The sequence below is a fragment of the Oncorhynchus keta genome, chromosome 28 (assembly GCF_023373465.1).
Source record: "Oncorhynchus keta strain PuntledgeMale-10-30-2019 chromosome 28, Oket_V2, whole genome shotgun sequence".
Classification (NCBI taxonomy): domain Eukaryota; kingdom Metazoa; phylum Chordata; class Actinopteri; order Salmoniformes; family Salmonidae; genus Oncorhynchus; species Oncorhynchus keta.
The window spans coordinates 24,608,868-24,634,977 of NC_068448.1; the positions used below are offsets into that span (position 1 = coordinate 24,608,868).

Here is a 26,110-nt window from a genome sequence, read left to right on the forward strand (position 1 = left end):
TCTGTACAGCACTTTGAAATATCAGATGTACGAAGGGCTATATAAATACATTTGATTTGATTTGATTTATGTGTATTCATTTATTTTCCCTTTTGTACTTTAACTATTTGCACATCATTACAATGCTGTCTTTATTCTTTTGGAACTTTTGTGTAAAGTGTAATGTCTACTGTAAAAATGTTATTGTTTATTTCACTTTTGTTTATGATCTATTTTCACTTGCTTTGGCAATGTAAACATGTGTTTCCCATGCCAATAAAGCCCATTAAATTGACATTTAATTGAAATCGTGTGAGAGAGAGAGACCATTGTAAATACAACCCAAATGAATTTATTTTCCCTTTTGAACTTGAACTATTTGCACATCGCTACAACACTGTATATAGATATAATATAACATTTGAAATTACTTTATTATTTTGGAACTTATTTACTGTTCACTTTTTGTTTATTTCCCTTTTGTTTATCCATTTCACTTGATTTTGCAATGTAAACATATGTTTCCATGCCAATAAAGCCCCTTGAATTGAATTGAGAGAGAGAGAGAGAGAGAGAGAGAGAGAGAGAGAGAGAGAGAGAGAGAGAGAGAGAGAGAGAGAGAGAGAGAGAGAGAGAGAGAGAGAGAGAGAGAGAGGGGGGTGAAGTGAGAGAGAGAGAAAGAAAGAGGGCGTGAAAGAGGGAGAGAGGAGAGAGATGATGGGGAGAGAGGGAGACAGAGTGAGGGCGAGAGATACAGGGCGAGAGAGAGACAGAGAGAGTAAAATAGACAAATCAATATTATTTTATTATTTGTCACATGCTTTGTAAGCAACAGGTGTAGACTAACAGTGAAATGCTTTCTTACAGGCCCTTCCCAACAATGCAGAGAGAAAAAATATAAAAATTATAGAAAATATTATAACATAAGGAATGACAATGACACAATGAGTAACGATAACTTGGCTATATACACGGGGTACCAATAGTGAGCCGACGTGCAGGGGTACGAGGTATTTGAGGTAGATATGTACATATACTGTAGGTAGGGGTAAAGAGAATAGGCACCAGGATATATAATAAACAGTAGCAGCAGCGTAAGTGACGAGTCAAAAGAGGGTCAACGCAGGCAGTCTGTGGTCAACTATTTAGCAGTCTTATGGCTTGGGGGTAGAAGCTCTCTCATCTTCACTCAATGCCTAGGTTTACCTCCACTGTATTCACATCCTACCATACCCTTGTCTGTAAATTATGCCTTGAATCTATTCTTGCGTGCCCAGAAACCTGCTCCTTTTACTCTCTGTTCCGAACGCACTAGACGACCAGTTCTTATAGCCTTTAGCCGTACCCTTATCCTACTCATCCTCTTTTCCTCTGGTAATGTAGAGGTTAATCCAGGCCCTGCAGTGCCTAGCTCCACTCCCATTCCCCAGGCACTCTCATTTGTTGACCTCTGTAACCGCAAAAGCCTTGGTTTCATGTATGTTAACATTAGAAGCCTCCTCCCTAAGTTTGTTTTGTATTCACTGCTTTAGCACACTCTGCCAATCCGGATGTCCTGGCCATGTCTGAATCCTGGCTTAGGAAGGCCACCAAAAACCCTGATATTTCCATCCCTAACTATCACATTTTCTAACAAGATAGTACTGCCAAAGAGGGCAGAGTTGCAATCTACTGCAGATATAGCCTGCAGAGTTCTGTCATACTATCCAGGTCAGTGCCCAAACAATTTGAGCTTCTACTTTTAAAAATCCACCTTTCCAGAAACAAGTCTCTCACCGTTGCTGCTTGCTATAGACCACCTTCTGCCCCCAGCTGTGCCCTGGACACCATATGTGAATTGATTGCCCCTCATCTATCGTCAGAGCTCGTACTGTTAGGTGACCTAAACTGCAACATGCTTAACACCCTGGCCATCCTACAATCTGAGCTAGATGCCCTCAATCTCACAAAAATTATCAATCAACCTATCAGGTACAACCCCAAATCCGTAAACACGGGCACCCTCAAAGATATCATTCTAACCAACCTGCACTCCAAATACACCTCTGCTGTCATCAACCAGGATCTCAGTGATCACTGCTTCATTGCCTGCATCCGTAATGGGTCTGCGGTCAAAAGACCACCCCTCATCACTGTCAAACGGTCCCTAAAACACTTCAGCGAGCAAACATTTCCAATTGACTTGGCCCGTGTATCCTGGAAGGATATTGACCTCATTCCATCCGTAGAGGATGCCTGGTTATTCTTTAAAAGTGCATTCCTCACCATCTTAAATAAGCATGCCCCTTTCAAAAAAAATTGAACCAGGAACAGATATAGCCCTTGGTTCACTCGAGACCTGACTACCCTTGACCAGCACAAAAACATCCTGTGGCGTACCGCATTAGCATCGATTAGCCCCTGCGACATGCAGCGTTTCAGGGAAGTTAGGAACCAATATAAACAGGCAATTAGGAAAGCAAAGGCTAGCTTTTTCAAACAGAAATTTCCATCCTGCAACACAAACTCCAAAAAGTTCTGGGACACTGTAAAGTCCTTGGAGAATAAAAACACCTCCTCCCAGCTGCCTAGGCTAGGAAACAGTGTCACTGCCGATAAATCCATGTTAACGTTAAAGAATTTCAATAACCATTTTAATACAGCTGGCCATGCATTCCACCTGGCTACCCCTACCCCAGTTAACAGCCCTGCACCCCCCACAGCAACTTGCCCAAGCCTCCCACATTTCTCCAACCAAATCCCGATAGCCAATGTTCTGAAAGAGCTGCAAAATCTGAACCCCTACAAATCAGCCGGGCTAGACAATCTGGACCCTCTCTTTCTAAAATTATCCACCGCAATTGTTGCAACCCCTATTACTAGCCTGTTCAATCTCTCTTTCGTATTGCCTGAGATCCCCAAAGATTGGAAAGGTGCCGCGATCATCCCCTCCTCAAAGGGGGAGACACTCTAGACCCAAAATGTTACAGACCTGTATCTATCCTACCCTGCCTTTCTAAGGTCTTCGAAAGCCAAATTAACATACAGATGCAATCTGGTTTCCGAGCTGGTCATGGGTGCACCTCAGACACGCTCAAGGTCCTAAACGATACCATAAACGCCATCGATAAGAGACAATACTGTGCAGCTGTATTCATCGACCTGGCCAAAGGCTTTCGACTCTGTCGATCACAACATTCTTATCGGCAGACTCAACAGTTTTGGTTTCTCAAATTACTGCCTCGCCTGGTTCACCAACTACTTCTCAGATAGAGTTCAGTGTGTCAAATCGGAAGGCCTGTTGTCTGGACGTCTGGCAGTCTCTATGGGTGTGCCACAGGGTTCAATTCTCTTGCTGCTGGTGATTCTCTGATCCACCTCTACGCAGACGACACCATTCTGTATACATCTGGCCCTTCTTTGGACACTGTGTTAACTAACCTCCAGACAAGCTTCAATGCCATACAACTCTCCTTCCGTGGCCTCCAAATGCTCTTAAATGCAAGTAAAACTAAATCCATGCTCTTCAAACATTCGCTGCCGCACCTGCTTGCCCGTCTAGCATCACTACCCTGGACGGTTATGTGGACAACTACAAATACCTAGGTGTCTGGTTAGATTGGTTAGATTGTAAACTCTCCTTCCAGACTCACATTCAGCATCTCCAATCCAAAATTAAATCTAGAATCGGCTTCCTATTTCGCAACAAAGCATCCTTCACTCATGCTGCCAAACATACCCTTGTAAAACTAACTATCCTACCGATCCTTGACTTTGGCGATGTCATTTACAAAATAGCCTCCAACACTCTACTCAGCAAATTGGATGCAGTCTATCACAGTGCCATCCATTTTATCACCAAAGCCCCATATACTACCCACCACCTGTATGCTCTTGTTGCCTGGCCCTCACTTCAAATTCGTCGCCAAACCCACTGGCTCCAGGTCATCTATAAGTCTTTGCTAGGTAAAGCCACGCCCTATCTCAGCTCACTGGTCACCATAGCAGCACCCACCAGTAGCACACGCTCCAGTAGGTATATTTCAGTTGTCACCCCGAAAGCCAATTCCTCCTTTGGCCGCCTTTCCTTCCAGTTCTCTGCTGCCAATGACTGGAACGACTTGCAAAAATCACTGAAGCTGGAGACTCATATCTCCCTCTCTAACTTTAAGCACCAGCTATCAGAACAGCTCACAGATCACTGCACCTGTACATAGCCCATCTGTAAATAGCCATCCAACTACCTCATCCCGATACTGTTATTTGTTTTTGCACATTCATCTTCTGCACATCTATCACTCCAGTGTTTAATTGCTAAATTGTAATTATTTCACAACCATGGCCTGTTTATTGCCTTTACCTCCCTATCTTACCTCATTTGCACGCACTGTATATATACTTTTTTATTGTGTTTGTTTATTCCATGTGTAACTCTGTGTTGTGATGTTTGTGTCGCACTGCTTTGCTTTATCTTGGCCAAGTTGTAGATGAGAACTTGTTTTCACCTGGCCTACCTGGTTAAATAAAGGTTAAATAAAAAATAATTTAATAATAAAAAAAAGCTGTTTTAGTGTCCTTTTGGTTGCAGACTTGGTGCATCAGTACCGCTTGCCGTGCAGTAGCAAAGAGAACAGTCTACGACTTGGATGGCTGGAGTCTTTAACAAAAGAGAGTGTATTCATCTCTTCTGAGAGGAGAGAGGGAGAGGGTAGGTGATCCATTACCTGGGACACCATGCTGACAACTCATTGAAGTGTATCAGGGGTGTAATCATTCGTCAAACAGTTGCAAAATGTTTTGAGAGAGTTAGAGTTTCTACTGGACAAATTCAGGTAGGTCACTTCGCCTTCCGTTTGCTTCCGTTTAAGAAACGTTTTGCAATGGAATCTGTGTAATGAATACGCCCCAGACTTTTTATTATTTGGGCTTTCTGTAGAGAGTCTTTCATTAGGGAACACTGCACAGTCACAGAAACAGCCTTCATTGGATTTGCACATTAAGCCGAACCATCGATCCGCTTGGCTAAAACTTTGGCCAATGTTGCTTGGCTGTTTCCTTGATTGTTGCCTTTCTATGTTCTTTCTGTCTTCATGCCACTGCACTTCTCTAGATGTTATTCTATGCCAGACCCTGTGTGTTGTGAGACTTTATTCTGCGAGATCATAATATTCAAGCTGATAAATCACACATGTTGTGTGAAATTATGCTGTTGAGATTCACTTTAGGCTTTGATTCAAGCAAGCAACCATTTCATAAACCAGTTATTCATTGCCTGTAACAAGAGGAATCTCAATATTGACTTTCTTTTCGTGTCTCAAGAAGACACGGCGAGAGAACAAATGAATTCCTGAAACTACATGGACAGAGACTTAGAGAGAGAGGCTTAGCAAGCAAATGAGAAATAGAGAGTGAGCAGTCCATTTTGCTCTCAACTTTAAGCCTAGACCAGCAAATAGCTGTGTCTCCCCAGCCTCACTGGAAAGACAGATCCAATCCATTAAACTGGCAGTAGGGGAACTGTGCACAGCCCTCTGAGCTTCTGATGTGGGAAGCTGCCCCTTACCCACCAAGACCTCAGGCAGCATGACCAGAGGAGCCGAGGAGAGGGCCAGCGGGATGACCGAGTCCTCCATCAGCACGATGCCAACACTGTCCAGAATATTAATGCTGGGGAAAAACAATAACGTAAGTTGCTGAATGATAATATGGTTATAATTCCTTTTTGTGTCCACAGTTTAAACACACTGGGAGTACATTGCTATTTCCAGATTTACTCAGTGCTAGCAGCAGGTGCAACGCAAATTAAACATTGGGGACAGAGACAAAAGGTAACATAAGGTTAGGAGAAAGAATAAACTATCAAGGTCAATTAACAGTTTCATGGTTTAGCTTTAGTTTTGGGGCTTGTAACAACACCAAAAACAACAGGTACAAACTTTTCACCTGGTGTCAAAGCTTAGTAATTCTGTCCCCATGTGTTGTCAAGCCTGTGAAGTAAACTAATCACAGAGCTGTTTCCTTTCAATTATGTCTTGAAATTATGTAATTTAGCACAGCCAAGGGTGCAACCACAGGCCACTGAGAAGAACTATCCTGCCTACCAATTAAAGATTTCAAATGAGTAATCCTGCCCCGTTTGTTGCAAAGGCAGACAGCAACAACCATTAAAAAAAATGAAATATGTCTTTCAGGAATTATCTGAATCCATAAGAGAGCAATATGCAAGAGACGAAACCATGTGCAATCAAGTATTATGCATTTAGTTGACTGAGATCAAGGAACGGTCATGAGAATACAAGTGTTTTTAATTACACTTTAAATCAATTCATTAGGACCTAATCGATGGATTTCACATGACTGGGAATACAGATACGCATCTGTTGATCACAGATACCTTTAAAAAAAGGTAGGGGCGTGGATCAGAAAACTAGTCAGTATCTGGCGTGAACACCATTTGTCTCATGCAGCGCGACACATTTCATTTGCATAGAGTTGATCATGCTGTTGATTGTGGAACGAGCCACTTCAATGGCTGTGCGAAGTTGCTGGATATTGCTGGAAATGCTGTCTTACATGTCGATCCAGAGAATCTCCCGTCTGGTGAGTATGCAGGCCATGGATGAACTGCTACATTTTCAGCTTCCAGAAATTGTGTACAGATCCTTGCTACGTGAGGCCGTGCATTATCATGCTGAAACATGAGATGATGGCGGCAGATTAATTGAATGATAATGAGCATCAGGATTTCGTCACGGGATCTCTGTGCATTCAAATTGCCATCGATAAAATGCAACTGTGTTCATTCTCTGTTGCTTATGCCTCCCATACCATAACCCCACCGCCACCATGGAGCACTCTGTTCACAATGTTGACATCAGCAAAAAGCTCACCCACACGATGCAATACACGTGGTCTGCGGTTGTGAGGCTGGTTGGATGTACTGCCAAATTCCCTAAAACGGCATTGAAGGTGACTTATGGTAGATAAATGAACATTCAAGTCTCTTGCAACAGCTCTGGAGGACATTCCTGCAGTCAGCATGGCACCTGCATGCTCCCTCAAAACCTGAGACATCTGTGACATTGTGTTGTGTTACAAAACTGCACATTTTAGAGTGGCCTTTTATTGTCCCCAGCACAAGGTGCACCTGTGTAATGATCATGCTGTTTAATCAGCTTCTTGATAGGCCACCGCTGTTAGGTGGATGGATGGGTATGCTAATTTGGTATAGAGAAGACCTAACTCACTCCATTAAATTAATCCAAACAGGAACATTTTACATTTGGCTAGAAATTCAAAAGGAAATGATCTTAACAGAGAAAAAGTTCCTCCTGTGTGATACCTATATCCCCCCTCTAGAATCCCCATACTTTAATGGAGACAGCTTCTCCATCCTGGAGGGGGAAACCAATCATTTCCAGGCCCAGGGACATGTACTAGTCTGTGGCGACCTAAATGCCAGAACCGGACAAGAACCTGACACCCTCAGCACACAGGGGGACAAACACCTGCCTGCAGGTGACAGCATTCCCTCCCCCATATGCCCCCCTAGTCACAACTATGACAACATATCCAACAAAAACGGGTCACAACTCCTGCAGCTCTGTCGCACGCTGGGTATGTACATGGTCAATGGTAGGCTTCGAGGGGACTCCTATGGTAGGTACACTTATAGCTCATCTCTTGGCAGTAGTACTGTAGACTACTTTATCACTGACCTCAACCCAGAGTCTCTCAGAGCGTTCACAGTCAGCCCACTGACACCCCTATAAGACCACAGCAAAATCACAGTCTACTTGAACAGAGCAATACTCAATCATGAGGCATCAAAGCCGAAGGAACTGAGTAACATTAAGAAATGCTATAGATGGAAGGAATGCAGTTTGGAAACCTACCAAGAAACAATTAGGCAACAACAAATTCAATGCCTTTTAGACAATTTCCTGGGTAAAACGTTCCACTGTAATAGTGAAGGTGTAAACTTGGCAGTACAAAATATTAACAATATATTTGACCTCTCAGCATCCCTATCAAATCTAAAAATCTCAAATAGAAAACCGAAGAAAATGAACAACAATGACAAATGGTTTGATGAAGAATGCAAAAATCTAAGAAAGAAATTGAGAAACCTGTCCAACCAAAAACATAGAGACCCGGAAAACCTGAGTCTATACCTTCACTATGGTGAATCACGAAAACAATACAGAAATATACTACGGGGGAAAAGGAACAGCACGTCAGAAATCACCTCAATGTAATTGAAGAATCCATAGACTCTAACCACCTCTGGGAAAATTGGAAAACACTAAACAAACAACAACACGAAGAATTATCTATCCAAAATGGAGATGTATGGGTAAACCACTTCTCCAATCTTTTTGGCTCTATAACAAAGAATAAAGAGCAAAAACATATACATGATCAAATACAAATCTTAGAATCAACTATTAAAGACTACCAGAACACACTGGTTTCTCCAATTACCTTGAATGAGCTACAGGACAAAATAAAAACCCTCCAACCCAAAAAGGCCTGTGGTGTTGATGGTATCCTTAATGAAATGATCAAATATACAGACAACAAATTCCAATTGACTATACTAAAACTCTTTACCATCATCCTTAGCTCTGGCATCTTCCTCAATATTTGAAACAAAGGACTGATCACCCAAATCCACAAAAGTGGAGACACATTTGACCCCAATAACTACCGTGTGATATGCGACAACAGTAACATTGGGAAAATTCCTCTGCATTATCATTAACAGCAAACTCGTACATTTCCAAAATGAAAACAATGTACTGAGCAAATGTCAAATTAGCTTTTTACCAAATTACCGTACAACAGACCATGTATTCACACTGCACACCCTAATTGACAACCAAACAAACCTAAACAAAGGCAAAGTCTTCTCATGCTTTGTTGATTTCAAAAAAGCCTTCGACTCAATTTGGCATGAGGGTCTGCTATACAAATTGATGGAAAGTGGTTGTACACAAACAACAAGTGTGCGGTTAAAATTGGCAAAAACACACACATTTCTTCACACAGGGCCATGGGGTGAGACAGGGATGCAGCTTAAGCCCCACCCTCTTCAACATATATATCAACTAATTGGTGAGGGCACTAGAACAGTCTGCAGCACCCGGCCTCACCCTACTAGAATCTGAAGTCAAATGTCTACTGTTTGCTGATGATCTGGTGCTTCTGTCACCAACCAAGGAGGGCCTACAGCAGTACCTAGATCTTCTGCATAGATTCTGTCAGACCTGGGCCCTGACAGTAAATCTCAGTAAGACCAAAATAATGGTGTTCCAAAAAAGGTCCAATTGCCAGGACCACAAATACAAATCCCATCTAGACATCAGTGCCCTAGAGCACACAAAAAAACTATACATACCTTGGCCTAAACATCAGCGCCACACGTAACTTCCACAAAGCTGTGAACGATCTGTGAGACAAGGCAAGAAGGGCCTTCTATGCCATCAAAAGGAACATCAAATTCAACATACCAATTAGGATCTGGCTAAAAATATTTTAATCAATCATAGAGCCCATTGCCCTTTATGGTTGTGAGGTCTGGGGTCCGCTCACCAACCAAGACTTCACAAAATGGGACAAACACCAAATTGAGACTCTGCATGCAGAATTCTGCAAAAAATATCCTCTGTGTACAACGTAGAACACCAAATAATGCATACAGAACAGAATTAGGCCGATACCCACTAATTATTAAAATACAGAAAAGAGGCGTTAAATTCTACAACCACCTAAAAGGAAGCGATTCCCAAACCTTCCATAACAAAGCCATCACCTACAGAGAGATGAACCTGGCGAAAAGTCCCCTAAGCAACCTGGTCCTGGGGCTCAGTTCACAAACACAAACAAACCCCACAAAGCCCCACGACAGCAGCACAATTAGACCCAACCAAATCATGAGAAAACAAAAAGATAATTACTTGACACATTGGAAAGAATGAACAAAAAAACAGAGCATACTAGAATGCTATTTGGCCCTAAACAAAGAGTAGACAGTGGCAGAATACCTGACCACTGTGACTGACCCAAACTTAAGGAAAGCTTTGACTATGTACAGATTCAGTGAGCATAGCCTTGCTATTGAGAAAGGCCGCCGTAGGCAGACATGGCTCTCAAGAGAAGACAGGCTATGTGCTCACTGCCCACAAAATGAGGAGGAAACTGAGCTGCACTTCCTAACCTCCTGCCCAATGTATGACCATATTAGAGAGACATATTTCCCTCAGATTACACAGATCCACAAATAATTCGAAAACAAATCCAATTTTGATAAACTACCATATCTACTGGGTGAAATTCCACAGTGTGCCATCACAGCAGCAAGATTTGTGACCTGTTGCCACAAGAAAAGGGCAACCAGTGAAGAACAAACACCATTGTAAATACAACCCATACTTATGCTTATTTATTTTCCCTTGTGTACTTTAACCATGTGCACATTGTTACAACACTATATACTGTATATAATATGACATTTGTAATGTCTTTATTGTTTTGAAACTTCTGTATGTGTAATGTTTACTGTTCATTTTTATTGTTTATTTCACTTTTGTATGTTATCTACCTGACTTGCTTTGGCAATGTTAACACATGTTTCCCATGCCAATAAAGCCCCTTGAATTGAATTGAATTGAATTGAATTGAATTGAATTGAGAGAGACAATGAAACCATGGCTAGTCACACTGAGAGGAGATGTGAGGCTTGCTACCTTGACTAGATCCTCCAGAGACGTACAGGGCCTGTTGCATTTATTCACATAATATTGAAGTCAGATTGATGATTGTAGTTTATTATTATATTCAACATAATTTCTACATAATGGTTGGATAAATGGTGACCCCTCCTCAGTTGATTTCCACCAACCTACACTCCCACAGCCCTGTCACTGTTCCTGGCCATCCCCCCTCCCCTCTCTAACAGCCAGGGTGACATGTCTCACAAAATACATCCTCCAGGAATCAGAGCATCAGGGTACAACCAAGTATATAGTAATATGTATGCAGAACAACTGGTCACATGGTTCTATAGAATATGCATTTTATGCAGAACAACTGGTCACATGGTTCTATAGAATATGCATTTTATGCAGAACAACTGGTCACATGGTTCTATAGAATATGCATTTTATGCAGAACAACTGGTCACATGGTTCTATAGAATATGCATTTTATGCAGAACAACTGGTCAAATGGTTCTATAGAATATGCATTTTATGCAGAACAACTGGTCACATGGTTCTATAGAATATGCATTTTATGCAGAACAACTGGTCACATGGTTCTATAGAATATGCATTTTATGCAGAACAACTGGTCATATGGTTCTATAGAATATTAATTGTATTCAGAACAACTGGTCATATGGTTCTATAGAATATTCCTTCTTTGCAGAACAACTGGTCACATGGTTCTACAGAATATTCATTGTATGTAGAACGCTGGTCACAACATTTCTATAGGATATCCATTCTTCTTTGGCAAATGACAGGAGTGGCAAGGACTGGAATGTTAGCTTAAAAAGACTGGCACCCAGACTAATTCACTCCTCATAACCCTGGGTACTCTTTCTTGGCACTTAATCAGAAGAGAGCACATGATCCCTTGCTTCGCTATGCCACAACCCCAGAAGGCAGCCCTTGTTATGTAACCCACAGGCAGCAACTAGAATATGCAACAGATGCTGCAACAGTTAACAGGCAGAAATCCCTTAATGAAGGCTAGCTACTGTAACTATTGGTAGGCCAGACACAAAATGTCTGGGAGAGACATAAGATGCCCATACACAGCTCATTCTTCCTTCTGTGGTTACAGAGACTACAGGGGGTATAATAAAGATTGTCTTTAACAGTTTAATGTCTATCTGCTACGATTGAAGAAAAAAACCATCTTCATTCAAGGCTTAGGGCCCTCACTCTGGGTCTGTGAAACCGGCCCTACATGTGTCCTATTTCCTCACTCAGGCTTTGGCAGGAACATATATTTTCATACAGGGAACAGAGGCTACACACTGGCATACCTGTGGTGCCCACCTGTCTGCATGGGTATGTGGTAAATAGTCCACTCCACCAATATGGAAGTATTTGCCCACTCAATTGTTAATTACCTCAGCTGCCAGTGCTGCCACCGTGGACCTGGGCCATTAATCATGTTAATTATCAGCCTGTGCCCCGTCGAGGAGGGGATGGCAGAGGAACCACTGGGTTTGGCTGGCGACCCTGGTACTCTGGCACTGGATAGAGGACAGGCCAAGTATGGATCAACAGCTGGGTAAACTGTGTTTGTGCTAACAGTGCTGGACTGGCATTCTGAGGTGATAGCCCCCTCCAATGAGTGCTCTTGATCCCTCCCTCAGTGCAATAGGTCTATATGCATTTCAGTGTAGGCTGGTGAAGGAAGGAGTAGAAGTGATACCAACATTTACTGATGCAGTCCTCATCTGAATACTTGTCAAAAATAAGATCAGGAAATATTTCATAGATATATACGGTAGCTAGGTGGTTTGAAGAACAAAATTTTAGACGTTGAATTTCAGAAATTGTAGAATTCTAACGCTCTCTTAGAATCAGGTCAGAGATACATACCCTTTTCCAACTTATAACAAATAAAAACCTGTGTTTATATTGTACCCTCTGATAATGGCAGCTGACTAATTCAAACTAATGGGCTTCTGAGTCTGATCATGGGTAGAAAAGGACAAACAGACAGACAGCTGGATGATAATTGTGAAATGATGTCTTGGTGAGAAATACAATAAATTCAGAAAGCTGCATGGAGAAGTCAATAAGAGCAACAGATTGTTGTCAGAGGGAAAAAAACATGAATTCTTCTTGTGAATCCTGTCTTTCTCTTATCGTAGCTTGTGACTCTTAACTGGAGCAAAATGAGCCCGTTAGTTTTACAACATAGAATCATAATTTGTCTTAACCGTGTCCCTCCTGAGGCCTGCTCCACCTGTGTACTCCCCTTGAACAAAGAAGGAAGTGTGTATCAGCCCGGCAGATAAGAAAATGAGAAAAATTACCTAAACGTGGAAATGTCTGATAGGAAAGGGGGGGGAGCAGTGAAAACGAGAGGCGCCCTCCTCCCCTCCCTTCAGTGTCCATAGAGGAAGTATCAGGAAACTGGCAATAAACCTCCTGGATTGTGACATGAGGAGAGATCATGGTGCCCTGTCACCGGTACTCCCCTCCCATTAATTAAGGCTTTTCATCCTCCACTCGCCCCGGCTCTTAGCTCTGGGGGTACCAGTGCTTTCTCTTGTTACATGCGTAATTTCCAAACCGCCTTCATCCCATCTTGATAGGGAACTAATAGAAGCTGTCTATCTCTCTCCTCAGTTCTTCATATATATTACCACTTGATCAACTTGCTTTAAGGCGATTAGATATGTACCATGTGACAAAGGGGGGTGGAGAGAGAGAGAGAGAGAGAGAGAGAGAGAGAGAGAGAGAGAGAGAGAGAGAGAGAGAGAGAGAGGGAGAGAAACAAAGCAGCACTTTCTCACAAACCTTTTGTTCCTGAGCCCCTTTGTTTGGTTTAAAGCCATATCAAGCTACAACTAAAAGCCAAGCAGCAGGATCTCTAGAGATTGATTCAACAGGGAGAGCAGAGCTTCATCAGTGTTCTTACGTTATCTGATAGCTTTACAGACAATAATATGAGTGCTGAGGGCTGTCTGCTGAGGCACGTTGACTGTAAGCAGTACATGGACAGTACATGATGTACATACTTTATTTCAAAAATGGTCTCTGCTCAACACAAAACTAAGTCAAACATGAGATATGAAATCCACTTCCAAACATGACCTCTTTGTTAACTTTTCTAAAAGAAAAGTGCTACAAACTACATTTACTACAATGGCACATAGTTTGTATAATAAGACTAAGTAGCATTATCTATTGATGTATAGGGCTTTTGGATGACATCATTATGCTCCCCTCCTAGCTGAACTAGGCTACACTGTCACGATCCTCTAATAATCCTGTATTCACCCCTCAATAAACCCTAAGACCCTGGGGCCTTTCTTGTCCTTAGTGACTGCGCTAAACTGTTTGTTGTGATAAGAATATCCCATATATAATTCAGTACTTCTCCCAGAATTGTTTTATATTTGCACAAAGCAACCATGGTATGTCTTTCTTTTGTAAATGTTTCATCTTTATTGACCCAGAGCATGCTGCATGTCCCAATATTATGCAAGCTTGTGATGTTTTACTGTGAAAAAGAGGAGCAAGGAAACGTCTCTGTAAATATTGACAGTGTTGAAGACACTCTGGGGATTTGTTACCAGGGGACATCTGGGTTCTGTCTAATGCCCACCCATTAGTCTTTCCATTCAGACTATGCACATTTGGGTTAAATAATTTCCAAAAGCAACCATTTAACATCACAACAAAATGTTTTGAGGGCTTATTTGATTTGACAAAGAAAAATTACTGGTTCTTACATTTTGTTTACTCTTGTGTATTCCAGCATAACTGGATCAAACACAGTTTATTTATGTTTTAGCTTTTTTTTACTGTGGTGTTAAGTTCAGGGCACAGAATTCCACCAATGTATGACAGATAGTACACAAAGTTTCCTCCGAACTCAACATTTGTGAGAAATCTAAGGACGAGTGGGGATGCTCATGAGACAAGTATTTTACGAGAGACATTGGAATAACGTGAGTCTGCACTCAAATCAAGTCTTTGATATTTTTTACTTTGCATGAAGGGTTGTGATATCTGTTAGCCATCCTTAGGAAAACCTTTGCGCTGTATGAGAATCCACATTCCCCTCCTCAGCCTTGCCATGGGAAGACAGTCACAACCCTGTGATGCCATTCAGTTTCACAGCTTCTCTCTGATTAAATTAGCTGGAGCTTCATGTCGCCCTGTGTTTGTGTTAGCAGCTTCCTCCTCTCCTTCCCTTTGTTCTCAAGGAAAGGCATCAGACCATCTAACTGTGATACTGTACATTTTCAAACTGGGCCCTCAAATTGTAGCTGAATCAGACAAACAACGTTCCAAACAACTGTTTCTTTTGATGATTTATCAAGACCCAACTGCAGTATTAATAATCAAATCAAAGTTTATTCATCATATACACGGGACTGTAATGTCCGGGGTGTAGTGGAGGAAGGAGTCAGACGCAGGAAACAGAGAGTTCAGAGTAGGCACGTCTTTAATACACCGACCAGGTGAAAAAGCAGACGCCACTCAACACAAATACTCCAAACCACAGGGGAACTAAACCGTATCCAAAAACAGCTCACGTACACGAAACAGCCGTGACACACATGCGTGCACAACAAGTACACATAGAACAATCCCGCACACCCAGCAGGCGGGCCGGCTGGCTAATAAAGCCCAACTAATAACCTAATTAACAACAGGTGTAACCAATAAACAGACAAGAAGGGGGAGGAAAAGATCAGTGGCAGCTAGTAGGCTGGTGACGACGACCACCGAGCGCCACCCGAACGGGAAGGGGAGCCACATTCGGTAGGAGTAGTGGGATAAGTATAAGTGGGAGAACTTGCACAATTGGTGGCTGACTAAATACTTTTTTTGCCCCACTGTAGTTCCACAGGAAGACATGCACTTTTAATATCGCACAGAAAATAATGCCCAACAAAACCGGACGCCGAAAATGTGGACCAACCCAACACAACAGGATACCAGGTCCAGAGCACGAACACCAACAAAACATACACATGAAACATATGAGTAATCCAGCACGAAACAAGGGCAGGTAAACACACTATAAATAAGGAAGCCAATCAAGCACACAAATAGACAGGTGCAACTAATAAGACAAAACAAACAGACAACGAAAAATAGATCGGTGGTGGCTAGTAGGCCGGTGACGACGACCGCCGAGCACCGCCCGAACAGGCAGGGGAGCCAACTTCGGTGGAAGTCGTGACAGAGACTATTTGCAATGTGTTAACTGAGGAATCAGCCACCTGCTTCTTATCACGGATGTTTCAAGTTTTATTCGTCTTATGTGCAGGATACACATGGAATACACTGTCCATCAAAATGCTTACTTGCAGGTACCTTTTCGACAATGCAAGAACACTAAGAAATAATAAAATATAAGAATATGAACATAAAGTAAATGTCTCAGTAGAATATAATAAATATTTTAGCATAAGGCAATTTATAGTACAATATTTACACATGTACAGTATCAGGGAAGATTGTAGCCTATTTGTGTTCAGAAAGGGAATTGGCTCATTTGCTCTATGGTATGTGCACAGTACAGTAATATGAACAGTAGCAACGTTCAATCAGGGCATCGAGTGTCGAGTCCCACCTGTTTTGAGCCCCACCTGTTTCTCTAAAAAGATAAATACAAATAAAAATATTTGCATTTTTTTTCTTTCTGTTTTGCATGTTATTTTGACAATTATATGTGTCACATATCAGTTTGCAAACAATGTAAAAAAATATATACATATAATTTAGTTTATAAAGCCGCATACAAACAGTCTCATTTTTGCTTTCTTGAGTAAGGCAGCTCCAAAATGCAGGTGTTTCAGCCTAGCTCAGTGTTTTATGTGGTGGTGGGGCAGCCAGCAGAAAATATGGAACATAGGGGTTGGTAATGTTCTCTCGTTGTGCCGTGGTTGGCCCAGCGTTCTGTCATCATGGGGACACTACGTCACCGCAAAATCACGGGTAGAGCTCGAAAAGTCTGTCGCTGTATATTTCAAAAGTGCTGAAGAAATAGTTATATTGACTATGTCATCTCTAGCTCGCTAATTCATGTCTTAATCGAAATTCCGGATTGCCTCTCATCAACCCCCTTATGCCATAGTTTCTTCATCTCAATTGTCAGTAGAAACCACATTTGCAAGTCAGCCTTATCGGCTGTGTTTTTTAAAATGGCATTAAATGAGGCTGAATTAACTGTTTCACTGATAGCCAGGTTTAGCAGTGGCTGAAAAGAAAGCTCTGATGTTGGGACAGCTTTATGTAGACCCTAACAGTTTGTGGGCACTGTTTGTCACCGTTATGGTGCAATTAATGTATTGTTTAGTGTTGTGTTGTGTAGTGGTTTTGCTGGCATGCATCTCCAAACATTTTGGGGAGTTTGCCCCACCAAGATTTACATGCTAATATCGCCACTGAGTATGAACAATATAGAAATGCTATCCATTGTGAAACGTCTGCAACAAGAATAATATAAAGGGGCTGTATTGTCGATGATCAGTCTGATCGACCAAGATCATTTTTTATTAGGCCTAAATGTGTGAGTTTGATGAAGCAAGTAAGATTCTAAAACAAGCTGAGCTGAGCACTCAATTATGTCAATCAAGTGGTTACAGTATGGTTTCATTGATGAACACACACTTCAAGTTATTGTCTCATACTTATCTTAATCGCGCCAGATAATTAATGCGCATCTGCTGAGGAGGAGAAGAGAAAAGCCAACCAGACAGTAAGTTAGCTAACATATCCCTACAAGAACTGATGCTAATTCTCCTTTCCCTTGTCCCTAGCTTCCTATTGTTTTGTTCACATTCGATTGTAGAGTTATGGGAAGACAAGGAGAGCAGAAGGATGAGTCACGACCAGTGTGTGCTGACAGTGAAACCTACATGTCTCTGCTGCCTTTCGCATTCATCTCTCTATAAGGCACTGCCAGACTAATAAGAAATGTGGAGGTGAACAGTGGATCGATAAGTGTTTAAGGCACAGATGGGCAGTCCAGAGTAAGACTTTGGGTCTTGGTCAGTTTAGCTCAGTTTAGTTCCCGAGTGCCGCAGCGATCTAAGACACTGCATCTCAGTGCAAGAGGCAGTCCCTGGTTCGAATCCAGGCTGCATCACATCCGGCCGTGATTGGGAGTCCCATAGGACGGCACACAATTTGCCTTGCGTTGTCCGGGTTTGGCCGGGGTAGGCCGCCATTGTAAATAAGAATTTGTTCTTAACTGACTTGTCTAGTTAAATAAAGGTTCAATAAAAAATTAAAAATAAATGTATTGCACCAGCGCAATAGTTCAATTATATTAAAAGAGTCTAGGACCAAAGGCTTTAAAGAACTCCAACATTAAACCACACAATTAAAGACAACCATATTCCATGTAAAAACCTTGAGGCAATAGAGCATCAACGCTGACATGATAGTCATGTTCCTATGCTAAAATAGATCCCCGGAAGGCAAAATAATAGTTAATTTCTTTCTTGTTTCCATGTGTTGTTGGATGCAGCCATTGCTGTGACATATGGAAAGAAATCAAACCAGTGGGAGGAGCAAGAACTGGTTGATGGTTAAATCCAGGATTTAGTGGCTTTTCTAGGCAGTGTGAGCCATGACTTAAGAAGTACTAACTCTGCCTCTCACTAGCCCGTGCAGATAGGCTGAAGATAGGAATTGATAGGCTGCTTTTCTGGAATTGATACAGATAGACACAGGTGAATTATGACACCCCCCTAAAACAATGACGAATGCCTCGACTTATGAGATGAGGAGGCCCCCTTGTGAGTTAATGAGTTAAGAGAGAGGAAGCTGTACCGCCATACCGGGATGAATAGATTGTTCAGTCCATTGTTAATATCGTAAATCTCAGGAATTACCCACAGTGCAAACAGATGTCATCTCTGATCAGTGTCAATAGACTTCTAATGAAGTGGATCAAACTGTGGGCACATTTCAGCTCTCATGTACTTGTGTGATCAGACTAGACACTGTTTGTTCACAGTGTAGAGACATGCACAAACACAAGCATGCACACAAACCAACACCGACAGCAGTAGGGGCCTTCACACGTTGACATCATATTAACATAGACAAATCGCAAATACCCACCCACTGGCAGAGCCATGTGGTTGTGCAGGTATAATGAAATGGTTGCTATTGTAACTGAAGATCACAAGATGTGTCCAAATTCTGCTTGATACAATCCTCAATGGGTCATGACTATGTGCCAAATAATGTCACGTGGACTCAGAAACTGTAAAAGTTGGACACAAACCGAAGACAGAAAAATACCAACTGCTCTATGTTAGAAAGAATCTGCTATTATGAAAAGATTTAAGCTTGTTTAAATACAGGCGGCATTTTGATCTGGTTTTAGGGGCATGTTGTTTTGGAGCTGAGAGATCATCAGACTGTGATAAACGCTCCGCAGGCACCAGGCCCCCTGATGAACAGATGGCCGTAGCCAGGAGCAGCAGATGAGCTGAAACAGAATGTGGACCGGACACTCCATGAACATGGAGTCATTAGAAATCTCCAAAGGAAAGAAACTTCCTGTCTCAAACCTCCAAATATTTTGACTTGAGGGAACAAAGTGGCATCTGATGGTCTGATGGTCTGCTCCCCCAATATGTTGTTTTGGCTCTTCTAGTCAAAGCAGGATCCAGTAAACAGCATGTTGACATGTTCAATAACACACAATGAACCTGAGAAGGGATCATGAGGAACTCATTGAGATCCTTGACTTCGTATACTCTAACTGTAACCTGTGACGTAAGACGTAAGACGGACAACAGGTGTATGTAGGGGATTGGGGTGGTGCATTAACGTTGAACTGTCAGTGCAGAAAATGAATTGTGTTTTTACCTAAGAAATTGTTCATTGAAAATCAAATTGTTCATTAATCTCCTGAATTGACTGAATAAAAAATGGAACTGATCCCAACCTGAGCAGATATAAAATATCTCTCCCACAAAAGACAATAAATCCACTTAGCCAAGATAGTGTGAAAGAGTGAGTTTGTAGTGCATCCAGTTTGATTCTCTATTTCTCTCTTCCACTCTCCCCCTCTCTCTCTCTTTCTCTCTCAATACAACCTCTCGCTCTCTCAATAAAACGTATCTTACTCTCAATACAAACTATTTATGTCTCTCCACCCGCTCTCTCTTAATACAATGCTGAAACTGATTGGATCTGACAACCTTGCCAGACACTGTCCTAAACATACATTGCATATTATATGGAATCATCGTTGCATTGACACTTGAAAATAAAAGGGACGAACACCAGAACTTGGAATTATTGAGAAGCTGGTATAGCCACACACATGCATATCCCATTACATGAATTGTGCATCTGGTGATAAGGTTTTCCAATGCATTCCAGCACATCTTGGAAATTAATTAAATCCAATATTCAACATTAAAATCTTAACAGGCACACAAAGCAGATATCTCACATGAATAGAATCTTAATTTAATTAATTGATTTCTATTCTGACTCATACCTGCTGCTTTTCAGTTGATTAAATCCCATTATCTATTCTCGTCTGAATAGCTGCTAAATAGAGCAGAGAGAACAGAGGGGCTTGCTAGGGGGGCTTGCTTTGACACCGCTGATGAAGGGGCTCATTGTATTGCGTAGCCTGTAACGAAGAATGTTAGCCTATTACAGCCCGAGCCCACTGGGCTTTAGAGTCCTTGGAGGTGATTCATCAGGTGACAAACCAACAAAATAGAAAGCGATAAATGTATGTGGACTGCATGAGTGCACACACGGGCTGGTGCAACGGATTTGCACACACACACACACACACACACACTGAAATGAAACCAGTGAATATCCCTCAAACATTTAGACAGACAAGCATTCACACCCTCTGGATTCAGCTCACTTGATGTCATGGAAGATCGAATAACTTTTTGAAATAGACTGCTTTGACTGTACTCTCACTTTGGACCCCAGTGCGCAATAATTCATCAAGCCAACTGTTTTCATAACTCAAATATCCATAACTCAAATATCACGATCCATCTGACATCAGGACAACATAACGTAATCTTCCTCCCAACCCAAGCTTTTTCAGTCATCTGAAGGATGAAAATCTACAACAGAGCGCAGCTATTCTGCAGCCATCATAAATATATATATATATTTGTTTTATATTTGGAGACAAAAAAAACTAATATTAGCTGATGCATAATGTGTATGCATTGGATAAGTATTCATTCAATTAAGTATCATCACGTGTAGCAGAACACATCATTCTTTCGCATGAGCTGAGAGAAAATTAACTCTTACCTTTGAATGAAACCAACTGAATTGTATTTCAGAGAAGTGAGTTTTATAAGAAAGTTGAATTGATAGCGTCCAAATGTCTGTTTTCAAAGACTGTCTTTCAACAGCAGATTTGCGAATTCTTCCGAGAGCACTCCTGTTTGGTTAGAACCCGAGCTCGCACAAAACAGGTGTAACTGGATACAATGCAGATGTTTAGTCCTGTTGTGCGGCATACAAACTATGTGCAGAAAAAATCATGAGAATAGAACCTCCAGAATAGAACATGTCCCGAAAGCTCTCCAAATCTCACTGGTCTCTAGAACCCCTAACAAATCCTGTCACTTCTCGACAGCAAAACTGCCCAATGATTATGCATCCTGAAACCGCTGTCCATTGGCGAGTGGTGCTGAAAGGGATTCCTGCGCTGGAAATGTTCCACCTTCTGCGACTGTAGCCTACGAAGCAACCCCCTCCCACACTGGAGGGAATTAGTCTTTAACGGTTTACCACAAGAAATCCATCCGAATGCTCAGGTTATCGTGCAATCCTGACACTGTCACTGAGAGGGATTGACAATAAATAGTATGCTCCATTCCAGCATGCTGAGGAGAGGGGCACCGCAACATCGATACGGTAAATATTATATCAAAATCAGTTGCGGTTTAATGTCCCCGAGGTCATGCTTCGGTGCAAGCGACTAGAAAACATCCTTAGTGGTGAGATACAAACGAATTATGAATTAACTTTAGAAAGATAGTAAGCAGGGAAAGTTGAACACCCACGAATCTCTTATCTTTTACACACTTTTGTCTAGCCTTGTGTTAAAGCCTACGAAAGAAGCTTTAGGCCTACTATATATAAATATGCGCATGTAAGTGAAGAAATTCCTTCAGGTGTCTAGACAAACTCCAGCACATTTTTTCTTCTCGTTTGCATTACCATCTCCTCACCGGTTATGAAGAACAACATGTCGGAGTGTATATTGGGTTTTTGATTGACAAAATTTGGCTGTAATGAGCTTACGTCACACTGGCCATTCTCTCCGGGCTCTTGGCGAGCAATAGATGCTGCAAAAACGCACGCACTCACGCTGATATTTGCATTATATCGGGCGCTTCAGCACTTAAGTTATGACGGTACTTTGGGGGCAGTGACACGCAGTTCGCTTCTGGGATATCCACGCCCTGTCAAGGTTTTGGGAAAAAAAATAGATTTTTGGGGCCCCCCATCAAGGGGCCCACAACAATGGATGGCTCCCGCTTTATGCCTGAGAGACACATTGAAGTTTTAAAGTCAATTTCCTGCAATTCTACCCATTTTGCCATGGGGTGGAGATAAATGTTTACAGTTTTAAAGTTACTTTCCAGCAATTCTACACATTTTGCCATGCTATGTTATTGATATCTGAGTGAGTAGCTAACAAAATCAATAGGGGTCAGTATTCGGCCATGATTAGTACAAGTTTAGATAACTGGATAGACTAACTTACCAATCTGAACATTGTTAGCTGACATCGCTAATTGAGTCACTGTCAGTGGCTGACAGAACAAGAGAAAAACTGCTGATGGACAAACCACATTTTGAACTTACACCTTGTGTATTCTATTATTCTAACTCTCAACAGTAAATTGAGAACCCAACTGAGTTCCCCCCCCCGAAATATAAAATGTTATTATTTATTTTTTGTGGTCGATGGTCCCTATGCAGATGCTTATGTCGCTTACGCCTGGAGCCGACCCTGGTAATATTTAATCTATACCAAATTTTCCAATGTTAAGAAAATCAATATATTGACGCTTTGTGGTGTAAATGTTAAATGAAAAATATTTGGTCTAAATGCAACAATGCATACACCTATAATAATAATAATAACGGCAACATGGCCAAACTTTGACTGCATTGACGTTGCCCGACTCTTTGGATCTGCAATCATGAGAAGTTGTCCTTGACTAATTAAAGAAGAGGACATTGTGAGACAGAGAGCAAAATGATACGCTGGAGGAACATTTCTTGCTATTTATGCCTTGGTATGCAGGTTTTCTTCGATTAAAAGACTGTGTGGTGGAACTACTGGGGTGGGTGGAGTGCAGTAGGATTTTCCTCTGCGATTGGTCAATGAATTGCATTACATTCTGAAGGTGGAAGGCGCCGACTAGTGCCTAGTTTGGTCAACAACATGCTGTTCATCTAGAGTCTTGGCCCACTGGGCACACACTGGTTGAATCAACGTTGCTTCAACATCATTTCAATGAAATTACTAACGTGGAATAGACATTGAATTGACGTCTGTGCCCAGTGTGGGGTTACCTTCGACGTGTAGATTAAAATAATTTCTGAGTGCTGACATTCTTGTTAGGCTACTCAGTTAGTGGTTGGATATTGGAACACCAATATCCTTCAATTGAGAAGAATAATCAAATATGACACACACACACACCATCCAATATGTATAATGATGAGAAACCTCTGTACTCCCCGAGGTTAATCCAGAACAGGCTTTTCATTGTTCATTAAGCTAAGGCTGCTTATGTCTGTCATTATCTTCCTGATTGCAGATATTGATTCATTAGTCCCATGATCACTTCATCAATCTGTTTACTGCGTCCTTCCAATAATGAGTGAACAGCCTCATTCCAGCATCCCATTCCAATGGGAAAGCAGCAAATTGTTCCTGTTTGGGTGTCTGTCTCAGAACATTACCACAACACTGAGTAGGCAATCTATATCATTTTACACCATAGAGGTTCTATTCCATATGCAATTCTATTTTTGGAACATTCCCAAACCATTCAATGGCAGTCACTGAATAACATACATTATGTAATTAACATTTTCCTGACAGCAGTATTACCCATAGCAGCCCCAGATAAAGGTAATCAAAACAAAAACGAAATGTCGGTCTCAAATTAGGACTGGGAACTATATTTATACTACAGAATATTCCTATTAATTTCTTCCCTTGTAACATTTTTTTTTTTTATTCAATTTTTTTTTCAACCTTTATTTATCCAGGTAATTTTCATTGAGATAAAACACAGCTGAAGTCTGAAGTTTACATACACCTTAGCCAAATACATTTAAACTCCGTTTTTCACAATTCCTGACATTTAAAGATTCCCTGTCTTAGGTCAATTAGGATCACCACTTTATTTTAAGAATGTGAAATGTCAGAATAATAGTAGAGAGAATGATTTATTTCAGCTTTTATTTCTTTCATCACATTCCCAGTGGGTCAGAAGTTTACATACACTCAAATAGTATTTGGTAGCATTGCCTTTAAATTGTTTAACTTGGGTCAAACGTTTTGGGTAGCCTTCCCACAATAAGTTGGGTGAATTTTGGCCCAAGAGCTGGTGGAACTGAATCAGGTTTGTAGGCCTCCTTGCTCGCACACGCTTTTTCAGTTCTGCCCACAAATTTTCTATAGGATTGAGGTAAGGGCTTTGTGATGGTCACTCCAATACCTTGACTTTGTTGTCCTTAAGCCATTTTGCCACAACTACTGAAGTGTGTTTGGTGCCATTGTCCATTTGGAAGACCCATTTGCGACCAAGCTTTAACTTCCTGACTGATGTCTTGAAATGTTGCTTCAATATATCCACATACTTTTCCGTCCTCATGATGCCATCTATTTTGTGAAGTGCACCAGTCCCTCCTGCAGCAAAGCACCCCCACAACTTGATGCTGCCACCCCCGTGCTTCACGGTTGGGATGGTGTTCTTTGGCTTGCAAGCCTCCCCCTTTGTCCTCCAAACATAACGATGCTCATTATGGCCAAACAGTTAAATTATTGTTTCATCACAGCAGAGGACATTACTCCAAAAAGTACGATCTTTGTCCCCATGTGCAGTTGCAAACCGTAGTCTGGCTTTTTATGGCGGTTTTGGAGCAGTGGCTTCTTCCTTGCTGAGCGACCTTTCAGGTTATGTCGATATAGGACTCGTTTTACTGTGGATATAGATACTTTTGTACCTGTTTCCTCCAGCATCTTCACAAGATGGCTGTGTAATTGGTGCGTGTTGGTGGCAGGGAAGTCAGGCGCAGGAGAACGAACTTGGAATAAACAGAGTCATTTAGTAAGTGCTCACAAAACTTTTTTTTAAAACTAAATATACAAAATAATAAAACTGGGTACAAAACCCATCGCACACCAACACATAACTTGCAAATAACATACAATCAATCTCCGACAAGGACATGAGGGGACGCAGAGGGTTAAATACACAACATGTAATTGATTGGAATCAGGTGTGAAGGAAGACAAGACAAAACCAATGGAAAATGAAAAATGGATCAGTGATGGCTGGAAGATCGGTGACGTCGACCTCCGAACACCGCCCGAACAAGGAGAGGGACCGACTTCGGAAGAAGTCGTGACAGGCTGTTTTTGATTTGCACATTTTGTACCAAAGTACTTTCTTCTCGAGGGGACAGAATGCGTCTCCTTCCTGAGCGGTATGACGGCTGCGTGGTCCATTGGTGTTTATACTTGCGTATTACTGTTTGTACAGATGAATGTGGTACCTTCAGGAGTTTGGAAATTGCTCCCAATGAAAAACCAGACTTGTGGAGGTCTACAATTTATTTTCTGAGGTCTTGGATGATTTCTTTTGAAATCTGCCAAAGCAGCAGCTACTCTTCCTGGGGTCCAGCAAAATTATGCAGTTTATACCATTTTAAAAACATTACAATACATTCACAGATTTCACAACACACTGTGTGCCCCCAGGCCCCTACTCCACCACGACCACTATCTACAGTACTAAAACCACGTGTATGTATAGTGCGTATGTAATCGTGTGTGCGTGTGCGTTTGCGTGTGCGTGTGTGTCAATGTTTGTGTTGCTTCACAGTCCCCGCTGTTCCATAAGGTGTTTTTATCTGTTTTTTAAATCTAATTATACTGCTTGCGTTAGTTACTTGATGTGGAATAGAGTTCATGGCTCTATGTAGTACAGTGTGCCTCCCATAGTCTGTTCTGGACTTGGGGACTGTGAAGAGACCTCTTGTGGCATGTCTTGTGGGGTATGCATGGGTGTCCGAGCTGTGTGCCAGTAGTTTAGACAGACAGCTGCATTCAAAACATGTCAACATGTCAATACCTCTCATAAATGTATGATGTTAAAAGCTGTCTGAGCTTT

The 26,110-nt window shown here is 41.6% G+C and overlaps 1 protein-coding gene across 1 annotated transcript in view; it reads right to left on the reverse strand.

The window, feature by feature from the left end:
• LOC118360561 (metabotropic glutamate receptor 4-like) overlaps positions 1 to 21,350 on the reverse strand; it is a 297,903-nt gene extending 276,553 nt beyond the window's left edge. The window contains exon 1 of the mRNA XM_052485188.1: positions 20,991 to 21,350. The gene's annotated coding sequence lies outside the window, so the exon portion shown is untranslated. The remainder of the gene's footprint in view (positions 1 to 20,990) is intronic.
• Between the last annotated feature and the right edge of the window lie 4,760 nt (positions 21,351 to 26,110).